General features: G+C 43.8%; 2 non-coding genes and 1 pseudogene across 3 annotated transcripts; all 3 read left to right on the top strand.

Moving 5' to 3' along the window:
- The first annotated feature begins 9431 nt into the window (after window positions 1–9431).
- On the top strand, window positions 9432–9504 carry TRNAF-GAA. Its single transcript has one exon. It is a non-coding gene; the product is annotated as a tRNA-Phe (tRNA).
- Window positions 9505–11179: 1675 nt separating this feature from the next.
- Window positions 11180–12485, top strand: LOC101019599 (annotated as a pseudogene). The gene has a single exon (XR_160542.3). The product of XR_160542.3 is annotated as a glyceraldehyde-3-phosphate dehydrogenase pseudogene (transcript).
- A 3905-nt stretch (window positions 12486–16390) lies between these two features.
- On the top strand, window positions 16391–16462 carry TRNAA-UGC. The gene has a single exon. It is a non-coding gene; the product is annotated as a tRNA-Ala (tRNA).
- The last annotated feature ends 3261 nt before the right edge of the window (window positions 16463–19723 follow it).

Below are 19723 nucleotides of genomic sequence, written 5' to 3'. Positions count from 1 at the left end.
TTTTTTATGGCTGCATAGTATTCCATGGCGTATATGTGCTACATTTTCTTAATTCAGTCTATCATTGATGGACATTTGGGTTGGTTCCAAGTCTTTGCTATTGTGAATAGTGCCACGATAAACATACATGTGCGTGTGTCTTTATAGTAGTATGATTTACAATCCTTTGGGTATATACCCAGTAACGGGATGGCTGGATCAAATGGTATTTCTAGTTCTAGATCATTGGGGAATCATCACACTGTCTTCCACAAAGGTTGAACTAGTTTAGAGTCCCACCAACAGTGTAAAAGTGTTCCTATTTCTCCACATCCTCTCCAGCACTGTTGTTTCCTGACTTTTTAATGATTGCCATTCTAACTGGTGTGAGATGGTATCTCATTGTAGTTTTGATTTGCATTTCTCTGATGGCCAGTGATGATGACCATTTTTTCATGTGTCTGTTGGCTGCATATATGTCTTCTTTTGAGAAGAGTTTGTTCATATCCTTTGCCCACTTTTTCATGGGGTTGTTTGATTTTTTCTTGTAAATTTAAGTTCTTTGTAGATTCTAGATATTAGCCCTTTGTCAGATGGGTATATTGCAAAAGTTTTCTCCCATTCTGTAGGTTGCCTGTTCACTCTGATGGTGGTTTCTTTTGCTGTGCAGGAGCTCTTTAGTTTAATTGGATCCCATTTGTCTATTTTGCCTTTTGTTGCCATTGCTTTTGGTGTTTTAGACGTGAAGTCCTTGCCCATGCCTATGCCCTGAATGGTATTGCCTAGGTTTTCTTCTAGGGTTTTCATGGTTTTAGGTCTAATATTTAAGTCTTTAATCCATCTTGAATTAATTTTTGTATAAGGTGTAAAGAATGGATCCAGTTTCAGCTTTCTACATATGGCTAGCCAGTTTTCCCAGCACCATTTATTAAATAGGGAATCTTCTCCCCATTTCTTGTTTTTGTCAGGTTTGTCAAAGATCAGATGGTTGTAGATGTGTGGTATTATTTCTGAGGGCTCTGTTCTGTTCCATTGGTCTATATATCTATTTTGGTACCAGTACCATGCTGTTTTGGTTACTGTAGCCTTGTAGTGTAGTTTGAAGTCAGGTAGCATGATGCCTCCAGCTTTGTTCTTTTTGCTTAGGATTGTCTTGGCAATGCAGGCTCTTTTTTGGTTCCATATGAACTTTAAAGTAGTTTTTCTCCAATTCTGTGAAGAAAGTCATTGGTAGCTTGATGAGGATGGCATTGAATCTATAAATTACCTTGGGCAGTATGGCCCTTTTCACAATATTGATTCTTCCTATCTATGAGCATGGAATGTTCTTCCATTTGTTTGTGTCCTCTTTTATTTTGTTGAGCAGTGGTTTCTACCTCCTTGAAGAGGTCCTTCACAGGCCGTGTAAGTTGGATTGCTAGGTATTTTGTTCTCTTTGTAGCAATTGTGAATGGGAGTTCATTCATGATTTGGCTCTCTGTCTGTTTTTGATGTATAGGAATACTTGTGATTTTTGCACATTGATTTTGTATCCTGAGACTTTGCTGAAGTTGCTTATCAGCTTAAGGAGATCGTGGACTGAGATGATGGGGTTTTCTAAGTATACAATCATGTCATCTGCAAACAGGGACAATTTGACTTCCTCTTTTCCTAAATGAATACCCTTTATTTCTTTCTCCTGCCTGATTGCCCTGACCAGAACTTCCAACACTATGTTGAATAGGAGTGGTGAGAGAGGGCATCCCTGTTTTGTGCCAGTTTTCAAAGGGAATGCTTCCAGTTTTTGCCCATTCAGTATGATATTGGCTGTGGGTTTGTCATAAATAACTCTTATTATTTTGAGATATGCCCCATCAATACCTAGTTTATTGAGAGTTTTTAGCATGAAAGGCTGTTGAATTTTGCCAAGATGGTAATTTCAATGTTATGTTATTTAGACTTCATGAGCCTCAAAACCACTCAAGGCAGTTGGCAGAGTAGAATAAACTTGTTGTTGATTAGTTTCCTATGGCTGCTGTAACAAATTATCCCAAATTAGGTGGCTTATAACAACAGAAATTTATTTATTTATTTATTTGAGACGGCGTCTCACTCTGTGGCCCAGGTTGGAGTGCAGTGGCCCCATCTGGGCTCACTGCAAGCTCCGCCTCCAGGGTTCACGCCATTCTCCTGCCTTAGCCTCCCAAGTAGCTGGGACTACAGGCGCCCGCTGCCACGCCCGGCTAATTTTTTGCATTTTTAGTAGAGACGGGGTTTCACCGTGTTAGCCAGGATGGTCTCGATCTCCTGACCTCGTGATCCACCCGCCTTGGCCTCCCAAAGTGCTGGGATTACAGGCGTGAGCCACCGCGCCCAGCCAAAAATTTATTATTTCACACTTCTGGAAGCCAAAAGTCTGATATGAGTACAGTAATGTGCTACAGGTTGACATTTTAGTAAACCACAGACCGCGTATCCTACGGTGGTCTTATAAGATTACAAAGGAGCTGGCCAGGCACAGTGGCTTACACCTGTAATCCCAACACTTTGAGAGGCTGAGACGGGCAGATCACCTGAGGTTGGGGGTTTGAGACCAGCCTGACCAACATGGTGAAATCCCCATCTCTACTAAAAATAAAAAATTAGTCGGAGATGGTGGCGCACACCTGTAATCCCAGCTACTTGGGAGCCTGAGGCAGGAGAATCACTTGAACCAGGTAGGCCGAGTTTGCAGTGAGACGAGATCCCATCATTGGAGTTCAGCCTGGGCAACAAGAGCAAAACTCTGTCTCAAAACAAAACAAAACAAAACAAACCACCTGCTAAATTCTAATATAAATTGGGGAATTTGTGTCTTTGTCTCATCCTAGCAACATTTAAAATGGAATGGTAGCCATCTGAGAAGCACATGTTGTCCAAATCTTGACATCATTTCAGAACACTATCTTGCCTCTTCCTTACCTCAACAACCAAACAATCAGCAACAGTGGAATGTATATGTGTGTGTGTGTATGAGTGTGTGTGTGTGTGTGTGTATGTGTGTGTATATATATTTATCTATATATGACAAAAGTTATTTGTCTAAACTGTTTGATAATGATTTTCAGACATTATATCTTTTTATTCCTAAATACTTCAATGTGTATTTCTTAAGAATGAGGTCAATTTCTTACCACAGCACAATTATCAAATTTAGTGAACTTAACATTGATAAAATAGTATTATCTAATATACAGTCTATATAAATTTAAATCATATCAATGAAATCTTTTATAGAAATTTTTCTCCCAAACTAGGTGCCATTTCAGAATCACATATGAATCTAGTTGTCTTGACTTTTCAGTCTCCTTCACTTTGGAACAGATTCTTAATCTTCTTGTCTTTCACGATATGAATATGTTTTTGAAGAGCGTATGCCTGTGGTTTTGTGGAATGTTTCTTAATTTGTGTAGCCATGGTTAGATTCAGTTATGGAAATGTCACAGAAATCATGTTACCCTCTATCACACCAAGAGGCATGTGATGCCAGTTTTTCTCATTATTATTTACTATTATTATTATTATTATTATTGAGATGGAATTTCATTCTTCTTGCCCAGGCTGGAGTACAATGCTGCGATCTTGGCTCACCGCAACCTCCGCCTCCCAGGTTCAAGCGATTCTCCTGCCTCAGCCTCCTGAGTAGCTGGGATTACAGGCATGCGCCACCACGCCCGACTAATTTTGTATTTTTAGTAGAGATGGGGTTTCTCCATGTTGATCAGGCTGGTCTCGAACTCCCAGCCTCAGGTGATCCCCTGCAACTTGGCCTCCCAAAGTGCTGGAATTACAGGTGTAAGCCACCATGCCCGGCCCAAATGAGGATTTTCTAATTTTATCCTTACTTCCACATTTACCACTTGGCATACAACTGTAAGGAAAATCTTCCCATCTTCCATATTTATTCGTTTAATTTCCCAAGATTGATAATCACTTATTGTCGTCATTAATGCTCAAAATGTGTCAGATTTGGCCATTGAGATCCCTTTCAAGCTGGCTTCTATGTCCTTTTAATCATACCCATCAATTCTGAGCACCTACATTCTGGCACAGCAGGATATCTTAGGTTCATCTTGTAGTTTCCCTGGCACAGTCCTGGAGTCAGTGTAGTTGACACTAGTAGCTACTTTCTATTAGTATGGCTGGTTCCTTTTAGTAGGGAATGGTATTTGAAAATCAATATATAGAATTATCTTTGCTCATTGCATCTGAGGTATCATTTCTTCTAGTCCCAGTTAGCAGAGAGATCTGTGGAGAAATTTTACAATTAAGTGTATAACTTCATACTGATGCCTCTGATTCCCATCATCACCAATAGGACTATTCTTTACCATCCTCCTTTCCCACGGTGAGAACCTGGTTCCAACAACACACAGGTGCACACACTCTCATTTTCCCAATCCTAAAATTCACACAAAATATCAGAATTGCTGTTGCCTTAGCATTACAGAAAATATTCCTGATACATAGAGTTTAAGATTTGCTTGCTGTTCTTTTTCTTTTTACAATGAGAACAATGTGTAAACCATTTTCTTAGGTCAATTCTTTCCTGAATTTTCAATGCGGTTATGTTATACTTTTGAAATGCAGTTAATTTGCTCTATTTGGAAATAGATTTGCTGATCCCAAATCAGGAACAGTGCTTTTCTTTTTACTGTTAAGGTACCTTTTCATGGTGTAACCGTGCCTAAGAGAGGGGGCACTCAGATATAGGGAAATCAAAAACAGTGGAATTGTAAACACATGGTAATTGTCTTTATGACATAGAGCACATACTCAGATAATGGTGGTCACCAGTGTTCCAAATACACAAGAGTTACGAGGGGGTATAGCTCAGTGGTAGAGTGTGTACTTATCATGCACAAGGTCTTGGGCTCATTCCCCGGTACCTCCAGAGGTCCATTTCCTTCCTGGTGGCACTGTAAGAAGAGCTCCATGACCTTCCCTAGCTGTCCAAAATTTCCTGCCTTGTCAAGATATCTGGGTTGACCTCTACATCTCTCTCTCATACAGAGAGGTAATTCTTGTTCATTCACTTAAGGTTATTTGCTGCTTATGATTATCCACCTATTCTTTCTAAGCAGTCCCAGCAGTCACTAAGGTGAACCACGCACTATGGAAGCAAGTACTATTCCTGGCCATCCAGCCAATTTCTAGCTGTAAATGAAATAATCAGAAACCACAGAACCGTGTGGCTTAAGTCCTTTTGTGTGTGTGGTGTTTGTTTGGTTGGTTTTTTTGAGACAGAATTTCGCTCTTGTTGCCCAGGCTGGAGTACAATAGTGCAATCTTGGCTCACCACAACCTCTGCCTCCTGGATTCAAGTGATTCTCCTGCCTCAGCCTCCTGAGTAGCTGGGATTACAAGCATGCACCACCATGCCCGGCTAATTTTATATTTTTAGTAGAGGTGGAGGTTTCTCCCTCTTGGTCAGGCTAGTCTTGAACTCCCAACCTCAGGTGATCCATCCACCTTAGCCTCCCGAAGTGCTGGGATTACAGGCTTGTGCTACCACGCCTGACCTTGCGTTTCTTCTTCTAAACAAGGTTGCAGAAGCCCTACAAGCTTTCACTAAACGATTTCACTGCCAGTGGCTGAGGACCTGATATGCTGGTGGTCACTCTTTCCATTAGAAACCCACAAACTCTAAAACTTAATGTAAACTATTTAACTACAAGCATACAATAAATGGCAAACATAATGACAAATGACAAAAAGACCACAGTCACTTCAGCTGACATTTGGTAGGGAGAACATACTTCTCTGGGTCCTCTGAGGAAGTTTCTGCCCTGAGATGCAAGCACTCTGAACTCCAGGGACCAAGACCAGTATAGGATAAAGCTCATTTCTTTGTTTTCCATAAATAAAAATAATGAATGAACTTTTATTCTCCCAATCCCAATGGATCCTTTTCTACTGGCTGCACTTATTCTCCAGGAATAACCTCTTTCTAAGCTACTGAACAACCCACACCTCCAGATTAGAGCTCTTTGCATAGTTTCTGATGCTGGTATCACAGGGCTAAGCAGAAATCCACGCGGGGATACTCTGCAAGCATCTCAATACTATCTCGTTGAAAGGAATTCTCCTTATATTTTCAGCTCTATTTCATTTAAACAAAAGATAAAAAATTAAGTTACTAAACACCCGGAAGGCAGAAAAGCGATCTCTCTCTCTGCATCTGTAGAAGCCAAGTAAGCGAGTGGGCATCCGTATGCATCCTTTCTTTTATTCACTTTCTAAACGCTGTGATGGTCCACCACCTACCAGGTGGTCACAAGCCATCGCTAAAGTCAATTTTGAGGTCCACTTGTGAGGGATTCACCTGTTACCTCTGCACCTATAATAGGACTAAGAAGACGGTGGCTGCACACGTAGTTAACCTGTTGTACCGCGACTTTGCCTTTCCGTAGCCGCTGTGCGAATCTGCAGAGTCATTTTGAGCCAAGAGGTGGACGTGAGGAGAAAAGAAGCTCATTTCAAACGCCAGGAGGAGTTTCTTCAGGGTGAAATTGACTTTCTATCGGCTTCATTCTAAAGGAAATATGTGGAGCAAACAAACGGGAACTTTCTGTCTCATCTTTTGCATTAAAAGCAAAGCCTAGGCCGGGCGCGGTGGCTCAAGCCTGTAATCCCAGCACTTTGGGAGGCCGAGATGGGCGGATCACAAGGTCAGGAGATCGAGACCATCCTGGCTAACACGGTGAAACCCCGTCTCTACTAAAAATACAAAAAACTAGCCGGGCGAGGTGGCGGGCGCCTGTAGTCCCAGCTACTCGGGAGGCTGAGGCAGGAGAATGGCGTAACCCGGGAGGCGGAGCTTGCAGTGAGCTGAGATCCGGCCACTGCACTCCAGCCTGGGCCACAGAGCAAGACTCCGTCTCAAAAAAAAAAAAAAAAAAAAGCAAAGCCTAATAAAATTAGACGTTTCCACTGTCGTGCTCAGTCTCGAAGCTGTCGGCGGATCCCGCTTCTAACTCTCAACACAGGCACGCAGGAAATCGGGAAATCCCTGCAGCTCCCTCAGAAGCTACAGTATCAGCGGTTCCGGAACCACAAACAAAAAAACGCAACATCACGTGCTCCCCCAAAGAGCCCAGACTATCTATCGAGCGACGGAAAGAGCGGCGAGGCGCTCTCGAAGCCGTGGCAGTCTGGACAAAACGAACTAGGTCTCCTTCCTGGTCGACCCTACTTCCCTAGGGACAAAAAGGAACCTCTCTTCCCTCATATCCAGAGGAAGCGATGGAGAGATGCATGCTTAGGCTCACTACCATCCCGTCCATCCAAGTCCTAATAATCTTGAGGATGCTTTTCCTTGCCCTCTACCCCTCTCCCTTTTTGTGTTTCTTTTTTTTTTTTGAGACGGAGTCTCGCTCTGCCGCCCAGGCTGGAGTGCAATGGCCGGATCTCAGCTCACTGCAAGCTCCGCCTCCCGGGTTCACGCCATTCTCCTGCCTCAGCCTCCCGAGTAGCTGGGACTACAGGCGCCCGCCACCGCGCCCGGCTAGTTTTTTGTATTTTTTAGTAGAGACGGGGTTTCACCGTGTTAGCCAGGATGGTCTCGATCTCCTGACCTCGTGATCCGCCCGTCTCGGCCTCCCAAAGTGCTGGGATTACAGGCTTGAGCCACCGCGCCCGGCCTTGTGTTTCTTTCTCCACTTCACCGCACCCCGTCTCTTCCCTCTCTCCACCAGCGGGCGCTCGGCTCCTCTCCACCTTCCCTCCCGTTTACTTCTGAATGAACTTTTCACAATAGTACAGTGCACTCCTAGAACCATTTACACACATTTTAAGCACTGTGTTGATATTTATATATGTAGCCACTGTTTTAATTTCCACATCACTTTCCGCTTTTTTTCCCTTCTCTATATGCTCAACTTCAAACATTTCTGCAGCATAGGCTGAGGCTGCGCTCAGCTAGGGAGAGACGTCAGGCGGCGGGGATAAACCTAGAGGAATGTTGTTTCCTGTCTGGGGAGGCTCAGGCCTTACAAGAGGGAGAGAGAAAAAAAAAAAAAAGCCTGTAAGAGAATCTAAATTTTTTAACAGAAAGCCTGGACTCTCATAGGAGACCGAGTTTGAAAACTGTCCAGACATAGCGACGGTTTTATTAAAATTCAATTTGCAAGTCGTTGTTGGCTGTAGTTATTTCCTCATTCCAGAGAGGATTGTTTCAGACATTTGGTAAACGCTGAAATTGTTTCTAAGTTATTTAACAAGAGGAGTCCAATGTTCTCACACTTTTGAAGTTATATAAGAATTTCTAGGCTGAGGTGGGAGAACTGATTGAGCCGGGAGGCGAAAGTTGCAATGAGAGGAGATTGCCACTGCACTCCAGCCTGGCAGAGTGGGACTGTCTCTCTCTCTCTCTCGCTGGAATCTTCTCTGTCTATATAGATGTATTTTTATATTATATAATATTTATATCATAATATATTTTTATTTTAAATTTTAAATTTATATATTTATATGTATTGTATATATTGCGTGGTCACACTAAAATAAACATATGCTTGCCGTTTCCACTCCCTGGGTCTCCGTACCACCTAAGGAGGATGTGTTAGCACTAGACTGGTAAAAGGACGAAAACAGAGAAAAAGAATTGGCTCGCTCAGGATTTCTTCAGTTGCAGGCTATAAACCTACTACCACGTTAACGTGTCCAATAATCTTCTGTTCCTTTTTGGCGTGTCATTGAAGAACAAGACAGAAAACAAAACAAAAAAGAGCCAAAAGAAGAGAAAAGGAAAAGTCTAGATACTTTCATTTTAGTTTTAGATAATTTCCCTTAGTTTTCTGAGCAGCGTTTCCATGGTGACCAAGCATGGGAGCATCTTCCTGATCTGACCTATTCCTCGCTTTTTCTTTTTTTCTTTTTCTTTTCTTTTTTTCTTTCTTTCTTTTTTTTTTTTTTTTTTTTTTTTTTTTATGTTTAGAGACGGAGTCTCACTGTCGCCCAGGCTGGAGTGCAGTGGTGCGATCTCAGCTCACTGCAACCTCGAACTCCCTAGTTCAAGTGATTCTCCTGCCTCAGCCGCCGAAGTAGCTGGTACTATAGGCGTGTGCCACCACTTCTGGCTAATTTTTATATTTTTTGTAGGTGGGGTGTGTTTCACCACGTTGGCCAGGCTGGTCTTGAACTCCTGACCTCAAGTGATCCACCCACCGCAGCCTCCCAAAGTGCTGAGATTACAGGCGTGAGTCACCGTGCCCGGTCGTGTCGCCTTTTCTTTCCCGTCTTTTGCGGGGGAAAATTGGATCCTATTTTCGGACATAAATTGCAGCAGAACTTGTATTTTTGGATTGTCCGGAAGGTGAGTGAATGACGGGTGATACTAAAGACAACAGAATTAGGCATTGGAAGATACACTGACCTTACAAATGGCAATTTTTATATTTTGAAGAAATGACTAATGAAACAAACCTAGGGTGGCCGAAATAGCTCAGTTGGGAGAGCGTTAGACTGAAGATCTAAAGGTCCCTGGTTCAATCCCGGGTTTCGGCAGATGTCTTTTGGTTTTTGCATAGTTGTCTTTCCCTTATACAACACTTGCACACCAATTCCAGAGGTCTATATATAACTCCAATTTTTTTGCTGGTTTTTGAAAATTCCATAAAGGTAATGTACATATATATGTATGTATATTTGTATCACTCTCTCCACTGAAATCTTCCATGAAGTGTTAACTGATGGCATGTAAATTATTTAAAATCTGAAATCTAGAAAGTTACCAATTTTAAAATCTAAGAAATTCCGATATGCTATAGACTGTGGCAATTACAATTCATTTCTAATTTGATGTTATTTATGTGTGTTGGGTGGGGGTAACATTTTGCAATTAGAAACCCCTCGGTTTGTATCTTGAGTCACCTCCATAGCTCTGCAGTTAAACTGCTGGAAAAATAACTTTTGTTTTGTTTTGTTTTGTTTTGTTTTTTTGAGGCAGGGTCTCACTCTGTCACCCACACTGGAGTGCAGTGGTATGATCACAGCTCACTGCAGCCTCAGCCTCCCTGGACTCAAGCGATCCTCCCGTGTCAGGCAGGATCTGAGACTACAGAAATGCAACAACAAGCCTGGCTTTCTCTGTCTCTCTTTTGTACTTTTTTTGTAGAAACTGGGCTTCACTATGTTCCCCCGGCTGTTGTTGAAATCCTGGGCTCAAGCAACCTGCCCGCTTCTGCCTCCCAACATGCTGGGATTACAGGTGGGAACCACCGCACCAGACCTAATTACAGGAATATTTTAAGTTTCTTACTGACAGGACATTTCTTCAGCCTGGAACCCTTGTCTAGAATTTCCAAATCTTAAGTTATTTCTTTGTTGGTATCCAGGAAAGAATAAAAATAAGTATTTCTTTTTTTTTTTTTTTTTTTTTGGAGACGGAGTATTACTATGTCACTCAGACTAGAGTGCAGTGGAACGATCTCAGCTCACTACAACGTCCACCTCCCCCACACAAGCAATTCTCCTGCCTCAGCCTCCCAAGCAGCTGGGATTACAAGCATCCACCACCACGCCCAATTTTTTTTTTTTTTTTTTTTTTTGAGACAGAGTCTCGCTCTGTCACCCAGGCTGGAGTGCAGTGGCCGGATCTCAGCTCACTGCAAGCTCCGCCTCCCGGGTTCATACCATTCTCCTGCCTCAGCCTCCCAAGCAGCTGGGACTACAGGCGCCCACCACCTCGCCCGGCTAGTTTTTTTGTATGTTTTAGTAGAGACGGGATTTCACCACGTTGGCCAGGCTGGTCTCCAACTCCTGACCTCGTGATCCGCCTGCCTCGGCCTCCCAAAGTGCTGGAATTATAGGTGTGAGCCACTGTGTCCGGTCAAAAATAAGTATTTCTAAATTAATTATTCTGTCAAACATTCATGAGGGGCCCTAGAATACTGGAAATGAAAGCAAATGGGCAGGAAAGTCAAGACTCAGGTGCATGTGCCCCATTTTCCTTTTCTCACTTCAACTCCTCTCTTGAAATTCTGTGTTGGGATAATGGGCCTTTTTCATCCTGGTTTTTTTTTTTTTTTTTTTTCATTTGAATATCTTTTTTTCTTTCAAATTGGTGTTTCATTTTCAGTGTTATTTTCGTCTTACTCCTGCATACTGTGTGAGGAGACAATAATCTACAGTACTTCAACATCAGAACTGCAGCAAATTGTGAAAGGAAAATTGGTACCAAATAAGAAGCAACCTAGGCTCTCTGCTCCTCCTGTTCGAGAGTCAGCCGCATTTTCTCTTGCGTCGCCAGCGCATCCCTGAGACACCATGGGGAAGGTGAAGGTCAGAGTCAACGGATTTGGTCGTATTGGGCGCCTGGTCACCAGGGCTGCTTTTAACTCTGGTAAAGTGGATATTGTTGCCATCAATGACCCCTTCATTGACCTCAACTACATGGTTTACATGTTCCAGTATGATTCCACCCATGGCAAGTTCCATGGCACCGTGAAGGCTGAGAACGGGAAGCTCGTCATCAATAGAAGCCCCATCACCATCTTCCAGGAGCGAGATCCCTCCAAAATCAAGTGGGGCGATGCTGGCGCTGAGTACGTCGTGGAGTCCACTGGCATCTTCACCACCACGGAGAAGGCTGGAGCTCATTTGCAGGGGGGAGCCAAAAGGGTCGTCATCTCTGCCCCCTCTGCTGATGCCCCCATGTTCGTCATGGGTGTGAACCATGAGAAGTATGACAACAGCCTCAAGATCGTCAGCAATGCCTCCTGCACCACCAACTGCTTAGCACCCCTGGCCAAGGTCATGCATGATAACTTTGGTATCGTGGAAGGACTCATGACCACAGTCCACGCCATCACTGCCACCCAGAAGACTGTGGATGGCCCCTCCAGGAAACTGTGGCGTGATGGCCGCGGGGCTCTCCAGAACATCATCCCTGCCTCTACTGGCGCTGCCAAGGCTGTGGGCAAGGTCATCCCTGAGCTGAACGGGAAGCTCACTGGCATGGCCTTCCGTGTCCCCACTGCCAACGTGTCAGTGGTGGACCTGACCTGCCGTCTGGAAAAACCTGCCAAGTACGATGACATCAAGAAGGTGGTGAAGCAGGCGTCGGAGGGCCCCCTCAAGGGCATCCTGGGCTACACTGAGCACCAGGTGGTCTCCTCCAACTTCAACAGCGACACCCACTCTTCCACCTTCGACGCTGGGGCTGGCATTGCCCTCAACAACCACTTTGTCAAGCTCATTTCCTGGTATGACAACGAATTTGGCTACAGCAACAGGGTGGCGGACCTCATGGCCCACATGGCCTCCAAGGAGTAAGACCCCTGGACCACCAGCCCCAGTGAGAGCACAAGAGGAAGAGAGAGGCCCTCACTGCTGGGGAGTCCCTGCCACACTCAGTCCCCCACCACACTGAATCTCCCCTCACAGTTTCCATGTAGACCCCTTGAAGAGGGGAGGGGCCTAGGGAGCCCCACCTTGTCGTGTACCATCAATAAAATCCCCTGTGCTCAGCCAAAAAAAAAAAAAAAGAAGCAACCTCAGGGTGGGGACACTGACTGTACAGGAACTAGGAATCAGATACTTTATCCTTTAAGTCACTGACGCTTTCTCAACTCAGAAGCTTGTGTTTTATTTCAGTAAGAAATATTTGATAGGCTGGGCGTGGTGGCTCACTCCTGCAATCCCAGCACTTTGGGAGGCCAAGGCAGGTAGATCACCTGAGATCAGAAGTTTAAGACCAGCCTAGCCAACATGGTGATACCCTGTCATTACTAAAAGTACAAAATAATAATAATAATACTAAATTAGCCGGGCGTGGTGGTGGATGCCTGTAATCCCAGCTACTCAGGAGGCTGAAGCAGGAGAATCCCTTGAACCCGGGAGGCAGAGGTTGCAGTGAGCCTAGATCGCACCATTGCACTCCACCCTAGGCAACAAGAGCAAGACTCTGTCATTAAAAAAAAAAAAAAAAAAAGGAAATATTTGATTACACAAATGACAGCATTAAATGTTTTCTTGACTAGCACAGTAATGATTCCTTTACATTTTGTTGAAATTGAAGGCCTAGGGTAATTCTAAGCATGATTTGTCTCTCATTCAATACCTTAAAAATGAGGCTAATAATGATTATGTAAAATGGGATGTTGTAAAGGTCTAAGGAGATCATGCATAGAAATGCATTTAGTCAAGTCCTCTCGTGGTGTGAAACCTAATTACTGGCAGGCCATGTTCCATGTCCTTTGGCTCTGGGATTCTCCCAGAACAGCACCTAAATAGATAACATTGTCTCTAGACAATGCTGTCCAATCAAAAGATTATACAAGTCTTCTACTTTAGCTTCTGGGATAATACAAATCTTAAACTAGAGCCACTTCTGTAGTTTTAAATTTTCTAGTAGTCACATTTAAAAAATAAACAGGCAATACTTATTTTATATCATTTTTTAATAACTTCAACTTTTAGCTATGGAAAATGGGTCATACCTGTAATTCCAGCGCTTTGGGAGGCCGAGGTGGGCAGATCAGCCGAGGTCAGGGGTTCGAGACCAGCCTGACCAACATGGTGAAACCCCGTCTCTACTAAAAATACAAAAATTAGCTGGGTGTGGTGGCGCGCGCTTGTAATTTCAGCTACTTGGGAGTCTGAGATAGGAGAATCACTTGAAACCTGGAGGAGGAGTTTGCAGTGAGCCCAGATAGCACCACTGCACTCTAGCCTGAGACAGAGCAAGACTCTGTCTCAAAATAATAATAACATTAATAATAATAACTTCAACTTTTATTTTAGATTCAGGGGGTACATGTCCAGGTTTGTTACATGGGTATATTGCATGATGCTGGGGTTGGGGTGGGATTAATCCCATCACCTGGGTAGTCAGCATAGTATCCAATAGTTAGCTTTTCAAGTCTTTCCCCTTCTCGCCTCCTCCTCTAGTAGTCCCCAGTGTCTATTGTTTCCATCTTTTATGTCCAGTTTTACTAATATATGTAAATCACCTTGTATGTCCAAAATATTGTTTTAACAAGTAATCAATCTTAAAATTATCAGTGAGATATTTTATGTTTAAAAAATGATACTACATCTGGTCAGGCGCGGCGGCTCCTGCCTGTAATCCCAGCACTTTGGGAGGCCGAGAAGGGCAGATGACGTGGTCAGGAGTTTGAGACCAGCCTGGCCAACACGGTGAAACCCCATCTCTACTAAAACTACAAAAAAAAAAAAAAGAAAATTAGCCGGGCATGGTGGCACACGCCTGTAGTCCCAGCTACTCAGGAGGCTGGGGCAGGAGAACAGCTTGAACCCGGCAGGCAGAGGTTGCAGTGAGCCAAGATTGTCCCACTGTGCTCCAGTCTGGGTGACAAAGCGAGACTCCACAAAAAAAAAGGAAATTACATCTTTGAAATCTGGTTCATATTTCTCACTTTCAACACATCTTAACTTGGACTGGGCAATTTTCAGTACTCAATACCCATTGTGGCTAACGATAACCATAATGGACAGTGCAGATTTAAACATATACTTTACATATTTTTAGGTTTTCAAAATTGAGTATGTATAACAGAGTATGTACGTCTTCAAAATTAAATGTTTAATTTCTCAGAAGAATGCTGTGTTAAATGAGCTCATCCTACAGATTATATGCAAAAAACAAGTTGTTGGTAGATAGCCTGAAAATAGCTACAGATACTTAATTATTTAAAATTCTCCCATTTTTTTTTTTTTTTTTTTTTTTTTGTGACGGAGTCTCGCTCTGTCTTTTATCAGGCAACCTTCTTATTATGAATTCCCAAGAATCCAATAGACGGCCAAGTTTCTCTTGGTGTAACACAACATAAAGATGAAGGAGTTTCTGCAAACTGTGCTAATATTGCTTTTACAGCATCAAAGAGCCAAGATAATTCTTCCCATCATTTACATGCACACACAGACAGAGTTAGGCAGGCAAACACACATGAATACACATCAATTTTGTATATAACAATTTTCTAGTTTCTCCTTCAGTGAAATCTATCACTCAGTGTTTCCTATTTTTGTTCTAGAAATCTCATCAGCCAACTGAAAAGCCAAGTCTGCCACACAACTTGCAATCTGCCAGTTGTTAAAGGCATCAATGTTATTTTATTAACATTGGCAAAGGCTCATATGTGGGCAAACCAGAATGAGAAAGAGTTAATAGTCACTAGAAATTTGGTGCTTAGAAATAGGTTTTCTTCTCATCTTCTTATATAGTTCAAAGGACACACAATAAGTCCCAAGATTCAAGAACTTCTTAGGAACAAACTTGTTTGTTGACTACAAATATCACGAATAGGTTTCTAATTTCCATATCTCAAAGTACACTTTTTAGTCTTTATCCATCCTCCATGTAATGTGTCTACTACTACTAACGCTTACAAATCCCAGGCTGGAGACGGAGTTAATTGCCTGAATTATCTATGTAACATCCTCACAAACGTGCCCCACAGATACTTTAAATTTAGTATGAGCCAAACTCATCTCCATCTTCCAATCTATCTCCCATTCCTAAAAGCTGTTAAAACCTCTCCCCTTTTCTGCACCTGCTTGTGTTTGACAATAGGCTTTGTTTTTTTTAAACCATTCTTCAATCCTGTTTGTATTTATCTTCGGTCTTATTCTCATAATTCAACCCTTCTCTCCATCCCCATAGCTGTTTTTCATTCACGCCTTATGAATCCCCTCCCCTCCCCTCCTCTCCTCTCTTCTCCTTCCCTGCCCTGCCTTGCCCTGCCCCGCCCCGCCCCTCCCCGCCTCGCCCCGCCTCGCCTCGCCTCGCGTCGCCTCGCCTCGCCTTCTCTCTCTGTTGCCCAGGCTGGAGGGCAGTGACGCAATCATAGCTCCCTAAAACCACCAACTCCTGAGCTCAAGCCATCCTCCCGCCTCAGCCTCTGGAGTACCTGTGAGTACAGGCGTAAGACGCCACACCAGCTAGGGACCCTTATGAAAACATGCTGAGTGCCTCGCTCTCAGGTTTTCTTCTGATTGTGGCTTTCCTCCACCAAATTTTACCTTTAATATTCCTATTGAGCAAACAACAATTATGAACCGTTTTAGGCAGGAAAAGGCTGAATTTCAGTGGCTTCGTGTGGTATCTGGAAGAAATCAAAAGAAACGAAAACCAGAACTTGATTCTTGCCAAGCATAATAGTAGGAGACCCGAAGAACTCAATGTCTTGAAGCCACAATGGAAACTTCTTGTAGTTATTACCTGACACTTTTCTAATCTTTTGTTTTTCATTTCAAGTCCTACATAGTATTCTAAAGAATCTGTATCCCCCATTAGTACCAAGTATCTCCTGCTCAGAACGGCTCTCCACACTCCATAATACTGACCACTACTACCAGCATGCTCACGGAGAGTCTCAGGAAATGAAAGTTACCTCCTGGAAATTATTACAAACAGCCCTCTAAGCAAGGGGGTGTAGCTCAGTGGTAGAGCGCATGCTTTGCATGTATGAGGCCTCGGGTTCGATCCCCGACACCTCCAACTGATGGTTTTGCTCTGGCAGTTCTCAAGCAGCAAATTTCTGCCTTCTCACATTTTTCTATCCTATTTCTGCACAAATAGACAGTAAAAATGTAGCTCAATACGCAGCTTAGAACTATCTCCACTGGCTATCCCGTGAGCCTCGACATCACCTAAGGCGATTGCGACAGCAGAAGGAAGACAAACAAGAAATGAGGGGGAAAGAAGAACGGAATCGCAACAGGGTCTCTGGAAACCAAACAAAAGCGTGCACATTCACAGGCGGCTCGCGTTCCCTCGCATTTTGTACTATGATTAAAGAGACGCCAAGACAAAGGAGAAGAAGGAAGAAAAGCGCTCTGCAGCCATCTATTTTTTTTTTTTTTTAAAGTTATTTTTGTTTTCTGGGTTAAAGAACAGAGCGAAAGCCTCTGTCCACTGATTTCTCCACCAGTCTCTCCTTGTTGACCTGAGCAGAGAGCGCAGCCACCAGTGTGATCCGGTACTGAGACAAGGGCTGCTGTGGCTCTCCAGCCGCTTGAGATTGGAGTGGCAGGACGCTGGACAACCGAACGAAGACTGTAGGGGAATCAGAGGCCTTCAACGTGCGAGGAGCAGAAAGCAATACGGATCAACATTCCGTACTGATATTCCATAAGACTAATTTGTATTCCTGTATTTCCTCAGTCACTCCGTTGTTCTCGTTACAATAAAATATTGCCTGGGAACTTCTGGTAACAGCAAACGGAGGCCCCATATAAAAAACTAGGAAAAGATTTTCTGGCACAGTGGAAAATACATGCAGACTAAAAGGTAAGTAGATCGCAGGTGTGTTCGGCACTTCCTGCCGTGGGAAAAACCAGACAAACATTTCATGTTCTTTCTCGATCCATCTGATTACATCTGCTTTTTTTGGAGAGGGAACTCCCAAGAAATCCTATACACTCATGATAACTTTTAGGGTTTCCAGTGATGTATGATTTCAAAACTGCTGTTCTCTCTGCACGTATTTCCTGTTGAATTAAAGTGTCTTTGAGAGGCAAGAGAATATGACGTTTGTTCCTAGTCCACCAGCCTATCAGGCTGGCATGATAGATACACTCTATGAGGCTGATATGACCTTACTTGCTTCTTTTGTCCAGTGAAAATATCTATAACCAGCATCCAGGAGGGATACCGTCTGGTGAAACCTGCTTAGCTGAGGTCTGGCCGTGTGTGTGCCTCCAGACCAATCATATGTTTGTTTTGAGATACATTTTTTGGAGGAAGGTAATACACACATGCCATGTATTTTCTTTTTGTTTCATACTTTTTCTTCTTTAATTTCCTGATATCCATTGGTTTTCTCCAGGCAAACGGTGGCATGTTAGCCACAGTGGACACTGCACAGGAGAGCAAGGGGTGGGGGATTTGGGTGCTGCAAGCAGAATAATAAATTTCAGGCCCAACCTTAGGTCTGTTGAATCAGAACTGCTGAGTATGGGGCTCAGCCTCCTGTGTTTGAATAAGCCCTCAAGTGATTCTGATGCTAAAGTTTGTGAAGCACTGCTCTAGAAGTTTCAGAAGGTCCCAGGGTCAGGTACCTGCTGAGGAGGAAGAGTTGGTCCTGGGGTTCCCTACCTATTCTCAATCAAAAACTCAAACCTAGGAAAGCCAGTGAGTATTGTATTCATCTTATGTCAGGGCTGGGGTTTCATTTACCATTTCTTTGACCTTTTGAATATTTTAGGTAACTTTTCAGGTCACACACAACAGACTGATTTTCCTCTGGAAGAACTCACAGGAATTCTTTTGAACCAGGAGACTCTTTTGAACCAGGAGACTCTTTTGAGCTGAAATACCTGGAGCTTTCTCAAGCTATTTGGGTCCTTCAATTTGAAACCCAGGCTTGGACGATTCTAAGCCCTATGACAGAGAGTAATCATTTTCTCTCCACCTTCAGGGTGGGGACTAACCCTCAGGGCTGGGAGTACTGCTGTCTCTTCAGCCCCCACCAATTCTACCAATGTTCTGGTTGTTGAAATCCAGTGTATGCATGAAATGTAATAAAAGTATCTTCGCAACAGTAAGTAGAGAGTTCCTTGTTGTGAGTAGACCATTCCTCTTCCTCCTTGGAAAAAATTCTCTATCCACTTTCTACATTTTCACGTTTGTCTCTTCCTCTACACACACACCTCAGCTGCTGCTTTATTTCCACTTGTCTCATGTAAGGATCTTCTTTTCTGTGGTAACCTTGGCTTTTCCCACTGTTCATGCTTCCACGAGTTGTATGTAAGTAATATAGGAGCACACTGCAAAAGTGTAGGTGATATTGTCCAGAAAGGAACCCGAATTTCAGAGGCTTGCTGATGTAGAAGAAAGCCAAGATATTAGACTCATAGAGCTTCCCTCTGCTGGGTAGGTTGAAATCTGGACACCCTGAATTCCATAAAAACAAGGTACTACTCCTTCTGAAAACCCTCAAGTTTAAAATATACTGGAACTGCCCTACCTTTCTTGTTTTCCATGACTTGTATTCCAAGCTTGACAAGCTAAAACAAAAACAAAAGCAAAGAACACTCCTCCTACCTATAACAAAGGGGCTTAAGCAGGAGGGTCTCTCTTCCTGTTTCAACACTCTTCCCTCGCCAACAGTAGGGATTGGAAAAAGGCGGCTTCTCTGTCGTTTCCTCGGAAGCCACCAGTACCACCCACCTGTACCAAAACTCAAGAGTACCCGTGATCCCCAGTGTCCGAGTCAGTAAAGGAGCTGCGAGGCATTCTCAATGCCGCGACTGCCTTAAGCAAAACGAGAGAGATCTTGCGGGAAAGTGTTTTCAGTTCACTTCTACAGGGAATGAGCCCTCTCGCTTATCGCCGACACCGAGGAAACGCAGCGGAGACGGGCTTCCGGGCTGCACTCCGCCTCCCGGCCCACCCAGATCCTCTGGCAGCCTCCGGGGCTCGCCCACTTCGCTTCTCCTCCGCCTTTGCCGCCGCCGCCGTAGGTTGCGCATCCCACCGCGTCCCTGCTTCCCTCTCGAGCTCGTTTCGCAGGCGGTCCTCGTTCTCTCCATCCGTCGTTTCTTGACTGTCAGAACTGGAGCAATAGCGTCCGCAAAACGAAATCCATGCTGGGTTTCGAGACCACGGTGCTGGCCCAGGCGCTGGCGAGGGTAAGGACTGGCAGCGACCCACGCTCCTGGTTCTTCATTTCTAATAGCTGGGAATTCCACTTTCTCACCTCCTCGCCCGCACCTAAATCCCCGGAGGCGGTACTGACCCTTCTGTTTTAGTATCCAC

This window comes from Papio anubis, chromosome 6 (genome assembly GCF_008728515.1).
Source record: "Papio anubis isolate 15944 chromosome 6, Panubis1.0, whole genome shotgun sequence".
Taxonomy (NCBI): domain Eukaryota; kingdom Metazoa; phylum Chordata; class Mammalia; order Primates; family Cercopithecidae; genus Papio; species Papio anubis.
This window is presented reverse-complemented; position numbering and strand designations above follow the sequence as displayed.